The 27104-nt window shown below is 38.6% G+C and overlaps 1 long non-coding RNA gene across 1 annotated transcript; it reads left to right on the top strand.

Moving 5' to 3' along the window:
- Positions 1–73: 73 nt before the first annotated feature.
- LOC125243722 lies at positions 74–20846 on the top strand. Its single transcript, XR_007179095.1, has 3 exons — positions 74–327; positions 19858–19987; positions 20516–20846. It is a non-coding gene; the product is annotated as an uncharacterized LOC125243722 (long non-coding RNA).
- Positions 20847–27104: the final 6258 nt, after the last annotated feature.

The raw sequence follows: 27104 nt of genomic DNA, 5'->3' as shown, positions 1-27104 counted from the left end.
ATGATTAGTTTTAACAGGAGTGTGTAGACTTTTATATGCACTGTATGTGTACCTGGCTGGCTTGGTTGAATGCTTGTGCAGGGCGGGACATGGTTCTGTGCTTTGGTTATTGATTGGATTTTGCAATTAATGTATTGCTTTAAGTTATGTGTTGAATTCATGTTTATAAAAAAGACGTTGTAGACCGTGACGTCATATCACGACCGTTACAGCATCCGAAGAAATTTTGCACGTTCAAAGTCTAGTGTGACCGCGACTTTACACTTATATCTATCGCCAACTGTATGCTTTACGCAAATGCCACGCCTGTCGTGGAGACTGACGAAGGTAAGCCTATAACACATCTCATTGGAGAAAGACCGCCTCAAAGCTCGTGTACGCTGTGATGCATGAGATATCTGTGTCACATAAAACAGCAGCATCATCTCAGCATGATTAACTGTGTAATGCATTCAGGTGATCAGACCATTTTTACACATCAATCATACAACAGTAGTTTGAATAGCCACAGAGACATTGCACGTCTTCGATGTTTTCATCCTCACTAATTTTACGCTCTGGCTCAAACTAAAAAGGCTGATCGTGTTTTAAAAGGAACCCCGCGGATATTAAGACTGTAACGTTATGCTTTACTAGATTAGCGTTGCACCAAAACACACAGATGAAAAGCCTCAAAGTCATCAGGGCTAAAGTGAAGAGAACAAAGACACAGTTAGGAAGTTTTATTCGTCCACATTCTGCACAACTTCCCATTCTTTTCTTCTCTTATCGCTATAAAGCAGTAAAGACTTACATCTCTTCTCTTGTGGCCCATCGACTGGAAATTTGCATCATATAATTTATTTCGAGTTGTGTTGCGGTAAAAATAACAACAGGGCAGTGCACCGAGTGCAACCATTTGTAGAACGCACTGAGCACCTAAACAAAATGGTGCCGCCCCCCATTGTCCAAAATATGTAATGTGTTTTAAATAGCATAAATCATTCATGGGTTCTCTACTACATATTTCAGTAAGAGACATCATTTACGTTATATTAAGCCATACAAGTCTTAATACCTGGGGTTCCCTTTAAAAAAAAAGAGCAAAAAATTGAGGTTACTGTAAGGCTGTTACACCACGCCTGTCCTGGACTCCAGTTCCCATGATCCTCCTTGTTTGCACACCTGAACTCACTTCCCTCATCTGCCTTCCCGCTTCTCCTGGATTCCCTGCACCTGTTTATTGTCATTAGCACTCCCTTTAAGTTGGACTCACTCCTAGCACTCCCTGTCCGTTCTTAGTGTTATTCTAAATGTGTATAGTTGTGTTTCTTGCTCCTTCGTTGATTAAATACCCTTATATTGTGGATTTCCGTATATACCTCGTCTCTACTACACCTACACATAACAAAGGCGTCTACAATGCAAATAAATGTAAAATCAGATGCTTAAATTTTTACAAAAAAGTTTAAATTCTTAAATTCTTCTGTTTAAAGTTGTGAGTCATTTGAGCTGTAAACTTGTTTTGATTAAAACAGTTTTTTAGGGTTTACAGTTTATGGAGTTATGTTGTCATGACAACAAAGTTGTAAAATTGGAAATAGCTTATTACCTAGAAAAGGTTAAATGTGTTTTTTCCACAATAAAATCATGTTTTTCTTGTGGCTATGCTATTGAAACAGTATTTTTAAATTGGCATTAAATCAAAATGGACCCTATTACTTTCTTAATGCATGTGGTCTTAATGTGAATGATTCATCCATGCATTTATTATTTCTCCTAACAGCAATCAAAATGTCATGACTTGCTCTTCCTGTGATATGACTCACCTGACATGCGAGGCTGGGCTGTAGTCAATGCAATTGCATTCAGATCTGCCCCCAATCCAGTATACAAAGCTTACTTTTTGTAAAAATCAAATAATAAAAAAATAAATAAATAAAGCTGCAAGCAGCGATGAAAGGACCCTCGCACCGTGTCATTTCCTGTTACCCACAGGTGGCGCTATGACTGTAACTGAATATTGGCATGTAGATGTCTTCAGGCCAGGACTCTTATCACACATGTGAAGTTTGGGGCAGATCCGACATTGTATGCAACAACTTCCTTTTTCATGGCGAAACATCGAAATTTGTCAGGCCGCCACGGACACGCCCTTCAGCGAAAACTCAAGATCTTCACAATTTAATGTCGCAAAGGCCTTCAGATTAGACTGACCAAATATGATGTTGATCTGTTTAAAACTCTAGGAGGAGTTTGTTAAAGTAGAATGTGTGTAAATGGCAAAAACTGCAAAAATTTTGCAGAGAAAACACAAAATATCTCACTTCCTGTTGGGTTTACAGATTTTTCACCTGGGGCTTTTTTGTAGGTATTGGGCTGTTTTGTGTGTCTACTGAATTTCACAGTTGTACGTGTACGTCTGCCATGTAAGCGGTCAAATCGGATATTCCCCAGTAAATGCGAGTCGTACGTCATTGAAAATGAGACGGAGGCGAATGACGTCAACTCAGGTGGACACGAACTGCGATCACATGACACTAATGGCTCTTCTCTTTTTTCTCCGCCTTACGAGAGTAATGTTTTGCTGACCTTTAAAGATAGTGCAGAAAGCAAAACGTATAATCATTTCGTCTGTATCCATTGAGTCCATTGCATATCGCGCCATTTTACTTCCTTTACCGGGTCAGAATGTCTTGGGCTGTTTCGCCAGTGTATAATGTAAATGAAAATGTTGGATACGGGTCACTTTTAAAAGATGATGTAAGCGGGTCATCAAAAAACAAAAAACAACAACAAAAAAAAACGGATATAGTCACCAAATTGGTGTCCTGTCCAGTGTAAATGTGGCCTTAAAGTGATATGGAGGAGATTAGGAGGAGAAACGGGTAGAAATTATATCACAGAGATTATGTCACAGCCCTGGCTGAGCTGTGATATAAACAAAACCCTACTGGCTGTTTAAAAAAGGGGAGGGGCTGATCGATATGTCCCGCCCTGTCTTCCTGTTTCAGTGGAACATGTCAACACGGTGAATAATGCTGTGCGTTTCAAGGCGCTTACTTGCACGATCTCTGTGTTTAGTCCATTTTCATGGACTTTTAGTTTGTATTCCTATTACATGTTTCCTGTGTTTCCTTTGTTCCTAGTTTCCCGCCAGTCATTAGCTGTCATAGACACTCATTCAATCATCACACCTGTTCGTTATTTTGTCATTATCACTGCGTATTTAAAGGTGCCCTCGAATGAAAAATTTAATTTATCTTGGCATAGTTAAATAACAAGAGTTCAGTGCATGGAAATGACATACAGTGAGTCTCAAACTCCATTGTTTCCTCCTTCTTATATAAATCTCATTTGTTTAAAAGACCTCCGAAGAACAGGCGAATCTCAACATAACACCGACTGTTACGTAACAGTTGGGATCATTAATATGTACGCCCCCAATATTTGCATATGCCAGCCCACGTTTCCAACATTATAAAAGGCATTAGACAAGGGCAGCCAGTATTAACATCTGGATGTGCACAACCAAATTATCAGACTAGGTAAGCAAGCAAGAACAATAGCGAAAAATGGCAGATGGAGCAATAATAACTGACATGATCCATGATATCATGATATTTTTAGTGATATTTGTAAACTGTCTTTCTAAGCAGCATAAAATCGGCGCGTTTATAATGATGCCCCAAAATAGGCAGTTAAAAAAATTAATAAAAAAAAATCTATGGGGTATTTTGAGCTGAAACTTCACAGTCACATTCAGGGGACACCTTAGACTTATATTACATCTTTTAAAAACATAATCTAGGTCACCTTTAAGGCCCCGTTTACATGTACATGGTTATTTTGAAAAACGGAGACATTTCCCTTCGTTTACATGCAAACGGAGAATTCGCCTCTGAAAACGAGTCTTTATAAAAACTCCGGCCAGAGTGGAGATTTTGAAAATCTTCGTTTGCACATTTGTATGTAAACTGAGACAAACGGGTGTTTAGGCAGCCAACGTCACAGTATGCGCCAGAGCTCGCACCTACGTCAAAAGTGCAACCTATGTTTACATGTGATCATGGAAGCGTTCAGAGTAGCAGATTCGTTGCAATTTTCTGGACTAATTGCACTAGATTCGTTGCATTTTTCTGGATTCTGATTGGCTTACGTGGGCTTGAGCTTCTCGTTACACTGCCACCTACAGGTTTGGCATGCTCTTGACGGCATATATACCCGGGTACGTGTAAATGAACACTTTTCTGAAAACTGACATGTGTGCACAATGTTATTTTTGAAACAAGAGAGGTTGAAATGTCCGTTTATGAAAATAGCCGCCCACGTGTAAACGTAGCCTAAGTTCCTCTTTGTGCTCTATTCAAGTGTCCGGTATTGTTGTTTCAATGCCTTTCTTCGTGTGGATTGAGTTTGTTTTATTTAATAAATGTTTTGAACCTTTTGGACTCTTCATCATTGTCACTTGGACCAAAAACATTACAGTACTAAAAGAGGAATGTTCCTTTAAAATGTATTCTGCATTTTCTAACAACCATGCCTGAGCAGGATTTGGCTAAGGCTTTACTAGTTAGAAATGTGCTTTTATGTGCGCCATGGCCGAAGGCCAAAGCTTACCGTCGCCACACCAGGATACCACAAGCTGACAGAGAGAGAGAGAGAGAGAGAGAGAGAGAGAGAGAGAGAAATCAGCCACCAGAGTAAAGAGTTTCTGTAGAAGAGACTGGCATTCCCGCAAACAATTTAAATGAGGTAGAGGGAGTAGAGCTGCTTGAAAAAAAAAATCCTTATAGATAAACTTCAGGTAAATTGGCCACTGTAGTAACTTTATTCACTTGCCAAAGATTTTTCTTGCTCTTGGTGCTTGACAAGGAATAATTTTCAACCTTGGGACTTTTTAATGCTGCAAAACATGAGATATTAGTTTACTTTACATAATGAATATTAATAAATTAGTTTAGTTCATATAATGAGATTTTAGTGAAATAATGATAAAAAAAAAAAAAAAAAAAGTTTAATTTTATTTGTTGTATTCACACTCTCAAGCATAGATAAATCAATTTTGGCTCTGGCCTGTGCCGATGGTAAACAAACCACGGGATGAGCGGTGTTTTGTGTAGACACGGCATAAAATCATTTTAAAATGTAAATTCTTACTGGAGGATCTCCCTGGAGTCTTTTCCTTTAACAGGAAGCTGAGGCGCATTAAGTCTTAGTCATTTATGCCCACTCCTGCCAATGATACAGAATTTATGTTCTTGCCAGCTAGTACAATTTTGGTTCCAAAAATATTTTCTAACATTCGTTGGCCACAGCGATCTGTTTCTTCATTCTGATGCCTGCAGAATGTGATGAAATAAGTCATGAGAGACTCTGTTTTGGATTGTGCCTAAAAACACCCCTTACCCATGGTAAAATCAGTGTCATCGAGTGGATTATTGCTTTTATAAAACAGCAGAGACAGCAATATGATAAATGACACCAGTGTGCGATAAATAGTTACATTTATTATTAATTTCACATTCGCTCAGCTGTTGCCAATGTAGCAGCATTAAGTTGTGTGTTTTAATGTAATTTTACAACGGCTCATCCAATCAGAGAGAGACCTATATACATTTAAATTCCCATTGATCTCTGTGACAGTTTCTCAGCTGGTACGAAACCCTCTGAAAGTGTACAGTTTGAATTATGCAATGTTTACTCAAAGCGAGCCACAAGAAAATTATAACATGACAATGCTGATGGCACCTTCAGAACACAAACCCTTCACTAACCATTTCACGCACTGGAGACTGTGGCAGAAAACGTCCAAAGAAAAAAAGAATTTTTGTACAAACATGAAAAATATGAAGTATTTGTGATTTATATGTTGCTAACAAATATGGCTGTTAATGGTGAAATCTAGCATGGCTAACAGAAACATCTTCAATACTGACATTTTTTTATAAGTTGCTTGAATTTATTTTAGCTTTTTTGTGTATATGCTACTTTTGACTGCCCGTCGATAGGGAAAAAAAGGCTTTTTGGTTTAAATACAGCATATAATACCAGCCAAAGCTCGACTCCCTGGTTGATTCGAATATGATTATTTTATGTCGCTCGAGCAAAGGAAAAACATTTTGGACTCTTAGGAATTTTACCAAATCAAATTTTTAGGTGCATTTGAAATCAGATTCATATTAGATTTTTTTGAGATATGCTTCAGTCTGAACAGTGTTTTTTCCCCATCGTTCAGAATGTTGCATGATTTTTCAGCACAGCAACTTTATGCCTCAGTGTTGATAAACAGTGTAGAGATGTCTTGTTTTCTGTCACCTCTCTCCATACTGCTAGCTTTCTGCACTCACTGTTGTAGTAGATAGAAGAAAGTGACAGGAACTGGGTCAGCGTGTTGACGCCTACGTTATTACTATAGCAACCAAAGTAGATACACCAGAGAATAACCATACGAGTCACAGAAAAACAAAAACTATGAACGGTGCGTCTTAAAGATGAGATTGGAAAATAACTTTGACACAGGGCAGAGGTAAACTTATTCGAGATTTATGGTGTGCAGTCCCTTTCAACAACAACAACACATTTTTGCTACACAAGACTTCTGCACATGCAAAAGATCAGCTGAGAAATGTAAAAAAAAAAAACTAAAAACTAAATCAGTCTTTTATTACACCTGTAGCCTTTTCTGTGGACTTTACGAAAGTTATTACACTCTAAAGGAATAGTTCACCTAAAAATTCATATGTCATGACTCATGATTAACCCTTATGTCGTTCTAATCCATATTTTGCAGAATGCTTTTGTTTTCATACAGTGAATGCCAATCCTTGTGTTGAATTGAGAGCTGCCATGAACCCATTCACTTTCATTTGCAACAATATGAGGGTAAATGAATGATGACCGAGTTTTACGGGACAGATTTCAGTCTAAAGGCCCGTTCACACCAAGAGCGAGAACTATAACTGTAATGATAACTATATTTGCGTCCACACCAACGAACGATAACGGTCTGTTTACTCTAAACTCACGCGCTGCTGTTTCTGAGCAACATGTGTTTTCTGTTCTTGTTGCATTTACACAGCTTTAACCAGCAGATGTCCTCAGCATGCTCTGTTTCGAGTGAATAGCTAGTGTAATCAATCTAATCTAACAGTGAATTTAGCTGATGAAGTCAATATAGTGGAATAAAAACAACACCTAGTCTTTTTCACTGCAACTTCAAAGGAAGCAAGACAATGTTGTCGAAACTAGCGCTGGATACCTGAGGTCATTTTATTTACACTGTTTGCTAGCCTGACATATATCGTTAATACTTCTCACCATTTATGACCGATTGTTTTCCATATATCCATTTTCTTTACAGTATCCTTGAAAAGGAGGTTGACTTGTCAAACAGTGGTGGCTTTTTCTGGACCTCAGTGATTAACTTCTCCGCAGTGTTGTCTGCCATTTTAAATGTGTGAGCCCTTAAATTAGAATGGATTCTGATTGGCTGTCAGTGTTTTATCATTCAAAAGTTGGAAAAAAGTCATTCTGAAAGTGATCCCAACGATATTGTTTCTCTATATCGTTATCATTATAGCTGTGGTGTGAACTCTGCTTTTACATTTATAACTATATCTTTATCGTTATCTTTATAGTAATCGTCCTTGGTGTGAACGGACCGAGAGCAGATTTCACTCATTTGTAACAGAATGTGTTGTTACTGCTTTCTGCTTTTGTAGGGTACACTCTGAAAAATAGAGGCTCCAAAAGAGGGTTTTAGTGATGTAACAGAAGAACCATTTTTGGTTTCCCAAAGAACCTTTCAGAGAACAGTTCAGTCACACTTGATTTAGATGGTCCCCTTTAGGCATTCTGTGGAGTATACGCAATGTTGCATCAACATGTCAGCTAACTCCCAGATCTTTCCATCTAATGGTCAAAATAATCTCACACATTTTACATATGAACGTCTTCAGAGATAACGGAAAAACATACGGAGAGCAGCAGATTTTGTTTCTGCTCTAACAGCCGCAAGACCAGCCGAACGCTGTGAGAAATCAGTAATGGTGAGAGAACATTGTTCTTGGTAATTTTTTTTGTCTCCAAACCAAACTTGGGTCTTCAGCCAACAAAATTTAAATTCCGTCAGGCTAGCGCACTTCAAATAATGTTCACACGTTAGGTCAGTAGGCGGTCTTTAGTAGCTGTTCAAACAAATTTGTCCACCTGAGCAACTACCAGTGGAAGTGGTTGAAAGTAGAGAAGCTCCGAGCGTTTTACACCCTGTTTACACCTGTATTTAGTGTTGTCCACTAGTGATCCGATCAACCTAAACGCATCTTAAAACCAGGTGTAAACAGGACCTTATAGTCAACAGAATGTCTAAAGTGGAACATCAAAATAAAGTGTTACCAACAGTTCTTAAAAGAACCATTTTTTTGTTAGTGTGAAGTAGGGCTTGCATTGACTAATCGAGTAGTCAAGAGATCGACTACTTCAAGCACTAGTCGGCGCTGTCGGAAACAATCGACTACTTAAGCGTGCATCAACCATAAATGAATTCAAAATGACACACAGACACCACGCATCAGATGACAAAATCATCAAGGATGATAAAAATATCATAATTTGCCAACTCTGTTAGACTACTTTAAAATACAACAGTAGTATGACAGCTATGCACAACTACCTATGATTGAAACATCCAACAACAAAGGCAAATGTTAGTGAGACACCACAAAGCAAACGAGCATTGGTGAATTCTGTAAACAAATACGACTCTCTAAACGTGGACACTGCATCTGAAATGAAAGGCAAGAACGCCTCCCTCACTACTGATCTCTCGATGCGCTTGTATTTCTAAATGCAAACCAGCGATCCATTTGTTTGGCTATCACCAGACCAAGCTCAATTTAAAATTGAACATTGGTCTGGGGAGTCTGTATGTATTTCCTACTGCACAAGAGGCGTGATCAACGAGCATTATTCACGCAATTGGATAGTCCTTCAACCAATCAGATCAACGATCCGGGTGACGTACTTTACAGAGTGATGCGAAAACTCCAGACAGGTTTAGTTTGTATTGGTTTGTAGCATTGATCATCGGTTTGCAGAAGCAGCAATGGCATCGAGCGATTTTCGCAGGTTGTGCAAAAAAAACAAACATGAAAGTGAGTGATATTTACACCCACTCGAGCGATTTGTTTGCCAAACTAAAGAAGTCATTCAGCATCGTCAAGAGGTTAAAAGGAATTGGATTGAAGGTCGTGCTTGCCGTCGCTTCTCTATTGTCATCGCGTTATACCCGCCAATACCCGCAAGGTGGATAAGCCAGTCTGTGATTGGTTCCCGCAAAAGTGTAACACAAGCAGTAGAAATGAATGTACGGGTTTCCAGACTGAGTTGCCGGGCGAAATCAAATCGCCGGCAGATCAGGCTGGGTTTACCCAGTCTAGCGATCCATGAGCTCGACCAAAGACTGCGTGTGGCGAGAGGACGATAGCGCGATGACTTGTGTTAGTCTATAAACTTTAAAGCCGGTTGAAGTAAGATGCTATTCATTCTTGTAATTACTGTTGAAAACTTGGTAAATATTAAACTTATTATTATAAGTTATTATTAAATTACTGTATGCATGCAGCCATGCACAGTTTGCATATACAACGCAAATGTTAGGATCAAAATGTTGCGTGCAGCTATTTATTTGGCCGTCACATGAACAGTAAAATATGTAATGTCATAATTATAATGTTTTGAGAGTTTACTTATGTAATTGTTGCATTAGGCTATTAATTAATAAACATTTATTGATAAGAACTATTTCATGTCTTTTCATTTACAGTAGGTCTAGCATGAACCACAAGTATAATAAAGAACCTTTATTTTTAAAAGTGTTAAAATAAATGTCTTTATTATTTTTTCACTATTAAGAAAACTAAATTCTATAATAGTATATCATTTACTAAAATAACACTGGGTAACATCACTGTGATGCTTATTGCTTTACTGCAAGCTTTTATCTTAGCTGAAACAGATATATACTGCCATATTTTTACTGACCTATAGATTTCATTGAGGTCATTCATCTCTCTGTAAAGGAACACTTTTTTTCTGGAATGCAGATGTGAAATGTGCAACCTGAAAGGGCATGTCCACGCATGCGGAGCATGAGTCTTTGAGCCGTGCCCTGTGTGGTCACATCCCTCAGGTTTAGGGCTCTGTTTGTGGATACAGAACCCAGTCAGACCAGCCGTCCAGTTCTCATCCCTTGGAGGCTACAGATGGCGCTCAGGAAGAGGGCCGTTGGCTGAGGTTGGCAGGCCTGGTGCCAGAGTGATTTCATGCATGGTTTCTCTCACAGCAGTGGAGCGTGGAGTGCGCTGTCCCGCTCCTCGCCAGCAGGGGGCACTCTGGGCCCAGAATTACACTCCTGACCAGGCCACATGACGATAACAGGAGGGGAAGTTGTTGTGTATGTGTGTGTAGATATGAATTACAGAGAGAGCAAAACAAAGAGAGAGAAAAGAAAAAGACAGGAGCGGCTTTAAAACAAAGCTGTTTGCAGTTTTAGAGCACGAAGGGAAGTCGAAAGCTCAGAAGTCTGCGCCGAGCAGAGCTTTACATGCACAAACCTCCAGAGAGCGAGCTATTTTAACAGGACAGCATGCTGTGATGGGAAGTTGGTGAGGAGACGCCACTGATCTGATCCGTTGAGGAAGCTTGGATGGATTAGTCCAATTTTTCAGACTGCTAACCCAACCATCATCTTCCTCTGCTCATCAATCTTTCAAAATTCCCCTATATTCGGCAACGGCTCACTCCCTTCACTCAAACGCTGCTCAACCCGGCGAATCTGCGCTCCCTCTTCTGTTCACACTGTCAGCCCCAACCCAGACATTAAAGATAAATGGGCTCTCGGCCACCAATGGCATCAACTTTTCAGAGCTGTTTCACTTTCACAGTTTCCTTCTTGACTTTTTCTTGTGTCCCGACACTCTTTGGGGTTCACGTGTTGACCTTGGGTTACTTGAAGGAGAAGCATGTAATATTTTAAATACTGAGATACGTTCTCCTACTGTATCCCTTTTCTGTTTGTTTGAGTGTCCATAGTTCTTGGAGAAAGTTGTCCGTTAGCTCTCCCATCACGTTTCGATAGCCGTTCTGCTGTCTCCAAAACCCATGAAATATTTGTGACCTGTTAAATGTCACTTGTAAATTTACTTTTTGCAATTCGGTTTGGCGACACCACCTTTAATTCACCTCGAAATTCAGTTCTGAGCATGCGGTTTGAGTCAATCTGAATCATGAACGCATGCTGATTGGCGGATGTCATCACAAGAACGTGAACAGTCCCAGAATAGAGACTATCCTGAGCAAAAGAGCATTTTAATGCTTTCAGAGCCCTGTGACATTTTAAGATACTTAGAAGTACAGCTACGTTTGTATAACCGCCAGAGGAAAATGACAGCCAGCCCAACATATCGAATTGGGGCGCTGGGGTGTTTGAGAGGAAAACCTGTTTGAAAACAGTCATCATTTTTGCAACTCACCTCCACCCAGTGTTATTTCAGTATCATTCATATTCTGTTATATACTGAGCCCCTAAAGGGATATGGTGATGGTAAAAATATGAGATGGGAGGAAGAAATATATTTCAGTGTATTTGTGTTTGCTCTGTTCTGTTTCTCACTGGAACACAAAACCTTTGTGAGAGAACGCAAAAGCATTGACATATAATTTTTCTTGCCGTTTCATTTTTTTTTTTTCTTTAATAATTACAGTTTTGTTAGTATTTTGAATTTGAATTTTATTTTTTAAATTTCTGTTTTCACTTTATTTTTTTTATTTTGGCATTTTTATTTTATTTATTGTATGTCTATTAATTTATATATTTATTTAGTTAGTACTTCAAGATAAACTAAACAAAAATGAAAACTTTTTAAAAAAACATTTGTTTTGTTTCAAGTAACACAAATGTTAGCGATGATAACCCTGCCTCTACCCGCTCGAAATCAAAGTTCGTCTCCATTGGGAATACGTTACATTGACAGTTTTAGATTGACACACAGTATGATATGTCACACACAGACATTTGAATTTTGCACATTGACTAAAACTCTTGCCTGTGTCTTGCTGGAGATACTCATCTTTACACACCAGTGTCAGGGATAATCTCCGTCTCACATTTCCCCGAACAGCACAAAGGAATTTTGATCTCTGCAAATCGTTTGTCTGACACACTGGTGATGAAACACAACACTGATAGTGTGAGCTGTCACTTACTTTGAGCTGGAGCGTCTAAAATGACTCTTCTGTCTATAAAATGATCTTGAAAACACGGATCAGAGGTGCAAGTAAATGTCTGTGTAAATTTGGATGCATATATTGTTACCCAGAGAAAATTGTAATGTTTAGGGTTCAAAGCTCAGGAGAATTATCGGACATAATATTTCATTTAAAGTCAACATGAAATTAATTAGATTTACTTTTTATATAAATGTCCTTGGTCTGATTGTTTATGATTGTATTGTATTATTCAGTTAATAAAAACAAAAAACATAATCTTAATAATCTATTTTTTTCTGATAAAAATTGTAATTATAATTGCAATTAAAATGTTAATAATAATAATAATAATAATTATTATTATTATTATTATTATTAATTATAGTATACATATATAATTAATAATTAAAAAAAATATAAATATGATTATTATATGATTGTCATTATTGCTAAATAAATTTATTGACATAAAATAAGTAATATTACTATTGTAACATTTCACTGTAAAATATTAATAATTAAGTAAAAAATACTATAATAATAATAATAATTTTATTTTACAGTATGACTATAAAGTTGCAATAATAATTTTTAAACTATCAAGCATTTATTTTAGTGGAAAACCACAAGGAGCCCTTGAAGCTTCTCTTTTGTCAACAACAGCTGGAAAACCCTGAAAACAGAATGTAAATGAACACAGTGTCGCACTCCGCTCTAAAACACACTAAAAAAACAGCATATTTATTTAATTAAAGGGTTAGTTCACCCAAAAATGAAATTTCTGTCATTTATTACTCACCCTCATGCCGTTCCACACCCGTAAGACCTTCGTTCATCTTTGGAACACAAATTAAGATACTTTAGTTGAAATCCGATGGCTCAGTGAGGCCTGCATAGCCAGCAATGACATTTCCTCTCTCAAGATCCATAAAGGTACTAAAAACATATTTAAATCAGTTCATGTGAGTACAGTGGTTCAATATTAATATTATAAAGCGATGAGAATATTTTTCGAGCGCCAAAAAAAACTAAATAACGACTTATTTAGTGATGGCCGATTTCAAAACACTGCTTCAGGAAGCATCAGAGCACAAATGAATCAATGTATCGAATCTGCTGTTCGGAGCGCCAAAGTCACGTGATTTCAGCCATTGGCAGTTTGACACGCGATCTGAATCATGATTCGATACGCTGATTCATAACGCTCCGATGCTTCATGAAGCAGTGTTTTGAAATCGGCCATCATTAAATAAGTCATTATTTTGTTTTTTGGCACTCCAAAAATATTCTTGTCGCTTTATAATATTAATATTGAACCACTGTACTCACATGAACCGATTTAAATATGTTTTTAGTACCTTTATGGATCTTGAGAGAGGAAGTGTCTTTGTTGGCTATGCAGGCCTCACTGAGCCATCGGATTTCAACTAAAATATCTTAATTTGTGTTCCGAAAATTAACGAAGGTCTTACAGGTGTGGAACGGCATGAGGGTGAGTAATAAATGACAGAAATTTCATTTTTGGGTGAACTAACCCTTTAAATCACGGCCTTTGCGATTTGATACTATCACTGTCACGATCACCAGCTGGTGTGCCCTGGATGTTCACCAGAGGCCACTCCCCTCTTGTTCATTGTTATTGTGTCCTGTAATACAAAACCCATTGTCTGGACTCATTATGAGCTGATCACTTCCACCTCTGTGTGATTTACTTGTTAGTGTTTGTCTTTATAAGCCCTGTGTTTTCTGACAGTCCTTGCGAAGTCTTGTATTTGTCTTACTGCATTTCTGAGCGCTATCCTGGTTTCCCGTGTTCATGGTTTTGATTTTCTGCCCATTCTGATTTACTCTTTGCCTGTGTTTCTTGGACTGTGTTATATGTTTGGATTGATTGTCCGTGTGTATGACCTCTTGCCTCTCTGGATTATGTTTTTGGATCACCCATAATAAATAAATACTGCGTTTGCATCTCCAAGCAGTTCTATAACAATCACAAAGCCGTATCACGATTTTATTTCTATTAATTGTACAGCCCTATCAAACTTGTTGCCTCTGAAATGGCATTTCTTTTTAACTCCAGACTGCATAGTATAATGCCCACTTTTCATGATCCAGTCAATCCATATCGCCCTACTTTGTTTTCTTGTTAAACATCCCATTTAACTCCTGTTTAAATATGTCAGAGTACACAGATGCTTTCAAAATACATTGGGAGGAATAAAAAATGAGACAATAGTTGACATATAATATGAGAGCCATAATCAGAATGAGGAAAGCATTATTTAGTCTCACTGCTGTCTATGAGAAACATGTATTAAAGATGTTTTTCTTTCCTATGCATGCTGTTTTTTGCTGAGATATAATGGCTTCTGAATGTTTTCTTACTTATTGCAAATAAATCTTCATTTTAGCCTCCAAACCTGAAAAAAGCCCCAAATTTGTATCCATTCCAGATATTAAAGTGATTTTGTCACCAGAAGCAGAGCAAATCAATTTTTCCTTGGCACACTGCTATCTCTTCTTCTGAATGCAATCCTCTGTGTTTGGCGGTGGGTGATCAACCCCAACATCTCGATTCTAAATTTAGATGCTCCAGTTTTTTGTTTTTTTTGTTTAGTTTTTAACAACGAAGAGTTCTGTTCTCACAGAAATAACATCAAGGACAAAGCACAATGATTTTCAGTGACGGCTCCTACCAGCCCGTGACCACGATCCACCTTCATTCTAATGCTACACTTTAGATTTCAAACACTTATTCCCTGGAAGTATCTGTTTATTTTCTTTGTGGCTTGATATTCAACTGTCTCTGACATGCATTATTTCCTCACACACACACACACCGGCGTACATTAGTAAGGGCAGTGGTGCTCCGTGGTGCCGCTACATAAGTGAGGGCGGTGGTGTTTTATTGCCTGCCTGCCAGAGCAGTCAGCCTCATAACTCCTCATAAGTAGAGAGCTTAGCCGAGGTAAGGGGATAGAAATGCATACTGTCCTGCCAGTGTCGATAGCTGTGTTTACATTCATCTGCAGCCAAAGACGTTTGTTTAATTCGGAAATGACTGACAGTTAATCTCTCTGTGTATCCCTGTTAATATTCCTGGAATATCACCCACCTAATTAACAAACTGTTATGCTAGATGGCCTTGTATGAGTTGTAATTAGCCAAACATAGTGGAAATGATTAGCTATATGAAGTTGCCATGCTGATAAAGCAAAGATGATTTGGGATTAAATTGTTGTGAGCTTGAATAAACATGGAAACAGGCTTGCGTCTGGCTACCTGGTTTTGCTTGAAGGGTTAAGAAGGATTAAAACGGCAACATTAGCTGGTGTGTCCAGATTGTCGCCTTGGCAAGTCAGTTTTCACAAGAATTTATTAGGATGCTAGTTTAATGCATTTAATGTTTTTTTTGGTGTATTTTGAGTAAATGTGGAATCATCATCGCGTAAACGATTGGCCCTCTGGCTTGTCAATCACTGTCATGACGTTCCTTGTGAGCGACGTGCGCGGCTGAGCTCTCCAGTAACTTTCCACACTCCACAGGCGCTGCATGCAATGTTTTTGTCAGGAGTCAGGAGTAACAACTGCAGATTATGAGTTACCTGCGGTGAGTCCGACATAATGAATCCACTAACACGACACAGCGAATGCCGGTGGTAAACACTCGTGTTCCAATACTCGTGCACGAGTTTTGGGAGGCGTTCCCTCGAAATGAGCTGTGAAGGAGGGGGGTTGTTCTTACGCATGCGCTCCTTTCAAAAACTCACTAACAATCTTTGGTTTCTCAGTCGACAAAAAGATTCTCTTTAGCACCTTTAAAACAAAACTGAAAAAGATTCTAGTGAGAAGCTTTGAGCCTAGATGAGCGAACAAGTTCAAATAAGATTAACATTTAAAAGATGATGTACAGTCGTATCACTTATTACCTTTTCACCATATAAATAATGACAAGGACATAAAATATTGATTTGAGATGAATATTTTAAAAATGTATCTGTTTATCATCTTATAATCCATTACATTGTACAAAACAATTGTTATACCAACAAGATGAACATTCCAACAATAAAACAGTAGGAATACAAATTAAAGGATTAGTTCACTTCAGAATATAAATGTCCTGATAATTTACTCACCTCTATATCATCCAAGATGTTTATGTCGCTCTTTCTTCAGTCGAAAATAAAAGATCCCAGACGAGGAATAAGAGTCTTATCTAGAGAAACCATCAGTCGTTTTCTAAAAAACTAAAAAAAATGTATATACTTTTTAACCACAAATGCTCATCTTGCACTGCTCTGCGATCCGCCATGCATTATGTAAACACGTTGGAAAGGTCTCGCGTGACGTAGGCGGAAGTACCGATCCAGTGTCTACAAAGCGAATGTGCAAAGACTAAACGGTTTTACAAAAAAGAAAAATCCTAGAAATGTTTTCCTCAAAAACCTTCATTTCTTTTCCACTGAAGAAAGAGCGACATAAACATCTTAGATGACATGAGGGTGAGTAAATTATCAGGAAATTTTAATTCAGAAGTGAACTAATCCTTTAATCCGTGGTGCGATATGAGATGTGAAAGAAATGGATAAGCATCATTATGCAGCACTGCAATTGACGACGGTCATTATTTGAAAATGAATGACTTCGGAATGATGCAACTGACCAATCAGAATCAAGCATTTCAGAGAGCCGTGTAATAAATTTTATTATGCACTAGTGTTCAAAGGTTTGGAATCGGTAAGATTTTTTACAATTTATTTTAAAAGAAGTCTCTTATGTAATCTCTTATGTGTTTACACTTGTAGTTTGATTCTCTTGGTTTGGACCCCCCCCAAAAAAAAAAAAAAAAAAAAAAAAAGAAAAACAAAATATAATTGAACCCAATTACAATTTAAATATATTTAACCCTGGTTCGCTTAGCATTCACACAGTCATTTTTAAAACCGAACCTGACGATACAAAAAATAAAAAAATATTTTGTGACACAACTTAATGAACATCCAAAACAATGCTGTGTGCTGAGCTAAATGCACTCGTTATATGTGTGTAAGTATGATGGCATTTTGACCAGCTGAGAACTCACAAAGAGTTTATAAAATGTGTAAAGGAGTCATATTTCATATGTTCATATTTCTGTTGAACCGGACCAGAGTTCATTTGGAAGTTTGTTCTAGGTTGTGTTCACACTTGGCATGTTGGTTCGATTAAAACGAACCCTGGTGCGATTGCTCTGTTAGTGCGGTTCATTTGAACATATGTGAACGCTGCCATCCGAACCCTGGTGCACACCAAACAAGCAGACCGAGACCGCTGAAAAGATGGGTCTCGGTCCGATTCCAAATGAACTCTGGTGCGGTTCAAATGATGAACGCAACACGAACCAAAAACAGGATGAGACCCTAAAAATGTCAGAATCCTCACGCATATCGGTTTTTCTCGTCATAGTCGTGAGTTTGCCCATCACAGGCATCAGAGGCGTGTCTCCTCACAGCAGATCGTTTGTGTTTGTGACAGAGGGACCACTGTTTTGACTCCTTTACACATTTTATAAGCTCTTCACAAGTTCCCAGCTGGTCAAAATACCATCATATGCAGGCTACGCACACACAACGAGCACGTTTACCTCAGCACACAGCATTGTTTTGGATGTTCAGTAAGTTTCAAAATCGTCTCAAAATAGGCAATACGTCATAAAATCCGACCAATCAGGTTGTGAATGTATCCCTGTGCCTTTAGGCCTTCCAATCTGAATGCTAATCAGACCAGGGCTAAAAGTTTTTTTCTTTTTTATTCTGGACCAAACAAACCTAACAAACTGAATTACAAGTGTGAATGCACCCTCAGGCATCTCGGTCCGATAGTTTGGTGCGCACCAGGATTCAGATGGCAGCGTTCACACTAATCAAATGAACCGCAGTAACAGAGCAATCGCACCAGAGTTTGTTTTAATTGAACCAAACCTGCCAAGTGTGAACACACCCTTCTGATTGGATTACCTTCACCTGTTGTTATTTATTTGTTTAATAATTTTCAGCATTCAGAATCTTCACTGTCACATAATCCTTCAGAAATCATTCTAATATACTGATTTGTTGCTCAAGAAAAAATTCTGATTATTATCAATATTGAAAGCAGTTGTGCTTCTGGCTTCTTTAATTGAAGTTAAAGTTCAATCTCAGTTCTGATGAAAAGGTCTTGAATCTCACAAATCATCTATCATTGTTCAGCAGCATCCTAATGAAAAATACCGACAACAAGTCAGTAAAATCTTGGAAAATACATTGCAGTAATGCACTGCCATTTTATTAGTACACTTCGAGGAGTGCTCGACTGGATACTTTTATTAGAATTCAAAGAAAGGCAATGGAGCGCACCAGGCGGTTAAAGATCTCCTTATTTTTATGCTTATATGAAGCCGCTTCTATTTCCCATCTTAATTCATTTGCTGTTGGGCAGAGAGTATCCGTGGCCACTTCAGCATGTGCCGCTCGGACTTATTGTGTTGAGAGCCCAAACACATTCATTTCCCCCAATCAATGTGGCTGCTCTATTGCATACTGCTCCTCCAGGAAGCTCATTTCCTTTTGCCTGAGATCTCTTCCCCATCCGATGAAAAAAGACCTTATATGAAATGACAGAATCTGGGTGCCATGACAACAGGCAGCATCAAAATCCAATTAAATGAAACTTCCTCCCACTTCAACAGAGCATTGAAGAACTTCCTCTACCCCTGCACTTCCTCAACTTCAAAAGAACTTTGGCACGCTTAAGTCATTCATTCTGACACTTACACGCTGCCTCGTAATATTGCGGTTATGTTTCCAAAGGAAGCAAATTGCTACATTACAGGTTTGTAATGAACCAGACCAACAAATCAGGTGTTATTTGAAGATCTGTGGATTTTACGCCACTGAGACGTGTTACTGGTCACGTCATGACTCTGCATTGCCACATAAAGTGAAGCTAATAACAGGGGAAAAAAGGGTATAAAGTGAGGTCCAAAAAATGCTTCTGTTTTCAAAATCAGACCTAAGAAAGTCTGCAATCTTTGGCCAAAAAATTAAATGATATTGTGATTATCTTGTTGTGGTTATGTTTTTAACCATATTATGATATTTGCAGATATCCAGTCAAAAGAGTCAAAAGATATTAAATCATATAGAAATAGGATGTTACACAAGTACACATGCTACAGTTGTGCTTTTAATGTTTTTGGGGTGTATTTTGAGTAAATGAAATAAATGAATATTCATATAACCTTATTTGACGTAAGTAAAGGATAATGTACATCCAGTCATTTTTTTATTGCAAAATAAACCTTGACAGGGTGATCAGGACCCCGACACAAAGCTCATTAAAACCAAAGCTTCTGCTGAACAAAAAATGTTCCTAGTGAGCAGCTTTGAGCCTAGACGAGCGAATAAGTTCAAATAAGATTCACATTTAAGAGATTATCTACAGTCACTTATTTATCATTGTAAATAAATCCTTTTTGTTACTGATTTGTTACTTTTTAAATGAACTCTTTGCATGAAAAGTTTAATAAAAGATGTAATGTCAGAGCGCCATAATTTTTGGCATGTTTCCCTTTTGTTTTTATGACAGCAGCACTTGAGTTGGCATGGACAAAACCTGATGATCCATGTTAACCCAGCATGATCTGAGAATGTTCCAGAGAGAGAGAGATCATGTGCTTCAGTGGAAGCAAAAAAATCTGACCTTTTGCTCAGAGGAGGTAAGAACAAATTTGCTTACATTTGATTGTGACCTAGAAATACTGAATATTGTTTATTTTTCATTTTATGCCAGAGCTTGGTAACGCTATATTTTTAATATTATTAATAGTTTTAATAGTTCACTTATTCTACTAACCCGAACCCTAACCTAACAGTCTACTAATACTCTAATGACCGCTGTAGTTACTTATAACTATGTTACTTATAGGTAGTAGAATGTCTAAAGTGGACCATCGAAATAAAGTGTAACCCATTCATTTTTCAAAATCCTAAATGATGTTTTATGTTTAAATGAAAAAAAAAAGTCTTGGACCCCATTGTGTGCACACTGAAAGCTGTGCTGTTCTCTGTGAATCTCCATGTAAAGTGGATATGCTTATTTCTTGATGGTCATTTTACAGTTTAAGTGTCATCATGGCAAAACGTTTCCATGGATGCAGCACTGCTGAAACATGTTTATTTGTGACACTCCAATATGGCGAAGAAAGACCATCATTTTTCAATACCAAGCACCTGTCCATTTATAGGGGTCAATGCCAGGGCCCCGCTGGCTCTCACAGATCTACAGGAGAGGGAGGGAGAAATGCTTTCAAACCTCTAAGAGAAAGCCACACGCTGGGTCTGAGGAGCCTGTTCCTGTTGCTGCTACGGCAAGAGCCAGCACTTCCTGCTGACTGAACGTGACACCGAGCAGCACATTAACACCGCAGCAAGAATCTGGCAGGCTGTGGATGCAGCTCATGACTCCAGAGAGCAGCGCTGTGAAGCACAGGGACCAGCAGCGCTCATTAGAACTGGGAAATGAAAATCTCCCTGTTCGTTCAAGAAATATCAATGTAAACAGCTGATACATGGACTAATAACACAAAATAAATATTTACTATGATATTCATATTCATATTTGAATCTTGGTCAATAACCTTGCACACTCAAAATTGCTTTTCAAACATTTTTTTATTTTTTTAAATCAACTTTCTTTAATATATTCTCTCATTTAATCCATTTGGCAACACTGTATCAAGCTTCCTGATCCAGAATCTCTTCTCCCAGTTTGGGTCATGTTCCAGTCTACACCCTGATGTGCGGGATACCGTGTTTTCCAAAATGTGGCCCATTGTGTTCTTTGTCCTGTAGCCCCTTTCTTTAATGCATATCTATGAGCTGACATCCTCATTAGGATGCTGTTCTTAGTCTCTCCCAAGTACCTTTTCCCACACAAGGTGCACCTTATCAGGTAAACAATTCTTGCTGTGTGATTCGGTACACCCCTGCCCGTCCCCCTCACGATTGTTTCTTGGGTCCTAACAGGTTTTCTTTGATTAACTGGTCCCAGTCTACTGTGGACCAGAATGTCCTTTAGGTTCTTGTCTTTTTTGAAGGCTGGTGCCATTCTATATCTCTCCACCAACAAAACTACCATTTCTCAAAATTCCTTTTGATCCCCATGGCTAACCTCTTGGCTGTTCCAGAAAACGCAACTGCAAATGGCAGTAACTTTTTCCGCAGGGCCGGTTCTCCTTCTCCACCACTCCCTCTTTACTCTTTAGCCATCCCCCCTTAGAAATTGATGGGAGTAGCCCCTGCACCTAAAGGCCCTGAAAATATTCCTGACCAACAAGATTCTGTCCTTCTATCTCGTACACATCCTCCTAACTGCAGAAGCTGTGCCTTCACTATCCCCTTAAAAACATGTGAATCGTGATGGCTCCCTTTGTGCAGCAGGGCATGTGAATCAATGTTCTTAATAAACACCCTCACATCCAGTCTCCCCATCTCCTCATACTTATATGTGGTTGTGTCTAGGATGTCAGTGGTGTCCTGTTTCAACTCCCATTTAACCTTAATGGAAGGGTGATGCTGATTCAAAGTGTTCACAAACTCTTTGAATTCCCCCTCTGTACCCTCTCAGTCTGGGTGTATTTCAAAGCATCTCTTTACTGCTTCCAAGCCCCAGTCTGTTTTAGTGTTGGTGAAAAGGCTTTCTATGTCCATGGAAAAGTCTGGTTCCCTTACTAATCCTGACCTCACATACCTTCTGGAGGAAGTGGTATGTGTCCTTCAGGTGATTCACATGTCTGATGGAGATTGGGTTGAGGTAAATATTGATAAGCTCCGCCACTCCATAGCTTTCACTCCCACAATCCAACACGATTGGCCTACCTGGAGGAATATCAGCAAACGGCCATGTGACTCTCTCCTTGTGGACCTTAGGCAACACATAGAATCTCCTGATTCTTGGAGTGTCCTGCCCCCTCACACACTGAGCCTGTTTTTTTAAATACCGATTTTTTCTTTAAAATACCCCCTGAAGCTGCAGTAATGCCAATTCTTTCTCGATACCCACAGACTCCACATATATAGACTGTTCTAATGGTCTGTAAAAATCCCTATCCTGTAGCTGCCGCATGGCTTCCCTAATAAATTGTTCGCTATCCACCACCATACTGCCCTTGTTGGCTGGCTTAATGACGATAGTATTGTCCCTCCTCATCAGTCTCAACGCATCCCATACCCCTCTAGACAAGTTCCACCTCCCTAACCCCTTTAACTACCCTCTCATCTTCTTCCACTATCTTCTAGACCAGTTCTGATACCTGGCTCCTCTTTGGCTCCCACCCTGAACTGGTGGTAAATGGTCCCCTAGCCCCCCTTTCTCCCCCTCAAAGAAAACCACCAACTTGAGCTGCCTGTGATAAGCCGCAAGACTGGCTTCCACATCACATTCCAGTGACCCCCACTCATTCCCCTCCCCTTAGGAATAAACAACAAACCTCTCTGTAGTACCGACATCTCCTCTTTAATTAACTTTCTTTGGGAGAGGTTAATCACTGTACCAAGACTTTGGTTAACAGGGTGCCCAGCAGTTTAAATAACTGGCCCAATGTTGCCAAATCGCCTTTCCAGTCTCCTGGATCCAGAGGGATTCCATATGGAACTGCCCATACGAGAGATTCTCTATCGCCTTCCTCATGCTGTTGATATGTCCATTAAGGTCTCTCAGAAGCATCCTTTCTCCTCTGAGCAAAAGCCAGTTAAAATGAGGGATACAGACCTGTGCGTTTGGGAAGGTCTGCTCGGCTGCCCCCAGGACCCTCTTCAGCCCCTGTTATTGATTCCAAAGGATAGCAGTACCGTTGTTACCTCTGCACTTGTTGGGTTCCAGTTCCCTAGGAGATTGCAAACGTGCGCCAGTTCTGCCCCTGGGTAGCACACCACCTATACTCTTTTGTCTTCCACTGCTGGTAATCTGCCCATATTAGAGTCTCCAAGCACCAATATTGGTCGCCTTGGCCGGAGGGTCCAATTCTTATATTTATCATTGTTGTGCTCCTGCCTCTCAAACAGGTTCAGTCATGCTGTTTCACTTGGGTCTCCTTGCCTTCTCCGTACTCCGTCCTTTCTCTGGGGTCCTCCTCCATCCCTTTTCTCTTCTTGCCTTGCACCTCCTCTTCATCCTCCTGCTGTTCCCCTCTACCCACTTTCACTGTGCCATTACCAGCCACCTCATCCTTGGCGATCCATATGTCCCTCTTCTAGCAAAACAGTCCTTGAGAGCCAGCAAAGAATCAGTATCACTTGGTTAGGTCGTATGTCTTATCGCATCTAAGATAGAGAGAAGTGGTAGGCTACTTGCATGAGTTTGCGAGCTGAGTTTCAGTTCAGTGCGGCTGCAGTTTGTTGGTTTCTTCCGTTTCAACGGGAAGATTTGAACTGAGGACTTGAAAGTTTGTTTCGCCGGAGATGGTCTTCCCAAAAAGATGAGCATGTGATGGAAGCGCGGTCGCCTGAGACGTCCGGGAGAGAAGTGCACGAGATGGCAAGGAACAATTGAGACAAACGAGAGACGAGAGACAAAGGAAAAATGCGTGTGGTTGTCTTTTATGGAAAAACAAGCCAACACGCCTCCTTGGGTGAAACAGCCAATGATAGGGGTGCAATCTTGGTGGGCAAACCTTTTCTTTTTCTCCATTTATGACTTCATTTGCATGAATTATGAAGTGTCAGATCGGAGTGTATTTTTTGTAACAATGCATTTTACAGTAATGTGACATACATTGTCAAATAAGGCATAAAGAGAGCTTTATAAAGAAACCAAACTTGTCAGGTGGCAAAAACATAAAAGGGAAGATACAGTTTATACTCGAATTTTATCATTTAGAATAAAAACTAACACAACTACAGTCATGGCTAAACTTATACACTAGGGATACGTAAATGCAACTTGACATACAACGACGGGTACACTTTGGCACAGTCATATTTTGTACATACAATCTTCATGCGTGTTTGTGTGTGTCTGTGTGTGGTGTGTATTGGGTTTTGGCTGGTGTCTGGAATGATGTTCCTTAATGGTGGATGGAATGATCTAGATAGATGCTCTAATGTATCCCCCTTCAATGTTTGATAATGTCTCTTCTGCATCTCAAGACTCTCGCAAAGCCACATCCTTCCTCCCCCTAGTATGAATTTAATCCGGATGTACTATTTTCACAATGTTGTCATTATCATGTTACCTACCAGCATCAGTTCCATCGCTTTACTGCCATTTACAAACCCTCTCCTGTGGCCTCATGGGATAGTAATGTGTCCATGGTAGAATCTCACCAGAAGTAGCAAGGCATCCAGGTACTTTTTTATCTACTCTTTTAGGATAACTCTTTTTGTCACATACTGTTTTTCACCTACTATATAGTAGGAAAGTACTGTATGTGATTTCGGACACAGCCCAGATTTCATAGAAGTCAGCAGTTCTTGGCTAGAATTAGCTGCCAAATGGACTAGACTTTTTGCCAATAGTCAAATATAGCTAAGCAAGACTACATAAGTCTAGTATGTGTTCAAGAGTATGTGTTCAAAAAGTTATTGAGGTTTAATTTATATTAGGCTGTATAATGTTGCTGTTTGAGCATGAAAAAGGTCTGCAAAGTTACAAAGCACAAAATCCCTCCAAAGGGAGTTATTCTCTGTATCAGTGCGCAAAAAAAAAAAAAAAAAAAAAAATCAAACACGTCACAAAATAAAGAGGCAGGGCCTGGTTGAGTTTAAACTCACGCCTTTGGTTGAGTCAATGTTGCTGTATCAGGTTGGTTGAGATGTTAAAACAAGAGCAAATCAATTTGCTGCATTGTGTCCTGCAGCTTGAGTTAGATGCAGGCATTTTTATTTTTTATTAACAATTCTTTTCAGAGATAGTTGTCTTTCCCCCAGGCGTAGAGAAGATGGTCTGTTTTTGTGTTTGCATGGTTTATTTTAACCTGTTATTCACAGAGGAGCCGTGACACTGGCCGCACACACACTCAGATCAAAAATAATAAATTGTAAAATAAATCAAAGGTGCAATGGAAGGCCTAGTTGATAAAATCCTCAGACAATTGAATGATAAATCTGTGGTCCCATGCCTCGTTGTGCTGCAGGTTGCCTGGAGGTTATTACTGTGTACTTTATCCAGTTCTGCCCATTCATCACCTGGGCATGCTGGCGGTCATGCTTACAGACAGAGAACAGAGAGAGAGAGACTGTAGTCCTAGCTGACTTGTTGAGCACTGGATTATATTTGTATACAGTAGAATTGCCTGAGCTCATTTTTTTCTTCATAATCATGACAAGATCTTAAACTTAATTGTAATATTTCCATGTCAAAATGCTTTCTAGCTCATAAGTCATCCATACATGGTTATTTTCCCAAACACTTGACTCTATGGCACTTTTAACTTTGTTTGAGCAACCAGCCCGACACAGCAGCTCCGACTCAACCAATGGTGTGAGTGTAGGGAGGGGCCATGTTATTGTGTGACCAATGACAGTATGAGGATAGTTCAGGAAATTTGTCTACGTTTGAAAACAGTTGTTATTTTTGCATTGATGCACAGACATCACACAATTCACCTTTTAAGTCTTTAAAAGTGATATACACAGAAAAAAAAATAAATAGGGACCAATTTTTTTAAAAAAAATACTGTAATTAGTTACATCAAAATTTGTTAATTTTTCTTAAATTATATTTATGGTTTGGTTCAGGCCTTACATTTTGATTTCATTTGAATCAAAAATATTTATTTTCCCAAAGAAAACATTTAATGCTTTTAATTCCACAATAACATTAATGCAAAGTAAAACGATTTTTATTATAAAGAGCATAACATAATTAATCAATATATTTTTTCTTAGACAATAATTGTTATAATTATAATTATATGTACTACAGTAAAAGTAACATTCAGAACTCAAGGTCACTCTCCAGTCCACCAAGACCAAATATAAATTATAATTTATATATAAATATCTTAAAGTTATTAGACTATTTAAAAAATAATTTTACTTCAAGGGTCAGACATATTGAAACATTTTCATTTAAAACTACTTGTATGTACCGTATGATATTATTGTACAGGCTTCAGGAAATGTAATATATTTATTAATTTCACTGTAAGAAACAAATCCGTAGAAAAACAGAAGTAAACAGTAATTTTCTGCCAGGCCATTATTCTTTCTTCTTTAACCCTAAAACACTACACAATGCAATGTGTAATTCAAAAAAAGAAAAAAAAAAAAAAAAAAAAGAAAGAAAAAGAAAAAGAAAAAAACCAATATGGAAAATTCCTTCATTATAACACAGTACGTTGAGCCCTATTTTTATTGACCTTTGTTTGAGCGCATGGAAGCTAATAATGTTGCTGAACGACAACGATGTTTCAGTAAGATAATTTGTGCAATGTGCAACATATGGGCTGAATGAATTGCTTTGTGAGTAGATCTGTTTCTGTGTCTCCTTTCTACTGCACATGATAGAAGAGCATAGCTTATCACATGTATGGACCCCAAACCACAAAACCTTCATTTATTTATGACCAACATTCAAAGTGAGTGATTGTTCTTGACTTCATATGCAACTACAGTACAATTCCTGTCAAAAAGAAGTTCTTGCAGTCAAAGGATGTTTTCTTCCTGGCTTAATTTTGAAAAAAACTACTTTTTATAAAAGGGCTATAATATAAGGTAACACTTTATTTTGATGACCCACTTTAGACATAACTATATGTAATTTTGGAACTACATGTCAAGTAGCAGTCATTAGAGTATTAGTAGGCTGTTAGGATAGGGTTTGAGTTAGTAATT

This window comes from Megalobrama amblycephala, linkage group LG13 (genome assembly GCF_018812025.1).
Source record: "Megalobrama amblycephala isolate DHTTF-2021 linkage group LG13, ASM1881202v1, whole genome shotgun sequence".
NCBI classification, from domain to species: Eukaryota; Metazoa; Chordata; class Actinopteri; order Cypriniformes; family Xenocyprididae; genus Megalobrama; species Megalobrama amblycephala.
Note: the sequence above shows the minus strand (reverse complement) of the source record. Positions and strands in the feature narration are given on the sequence as shown.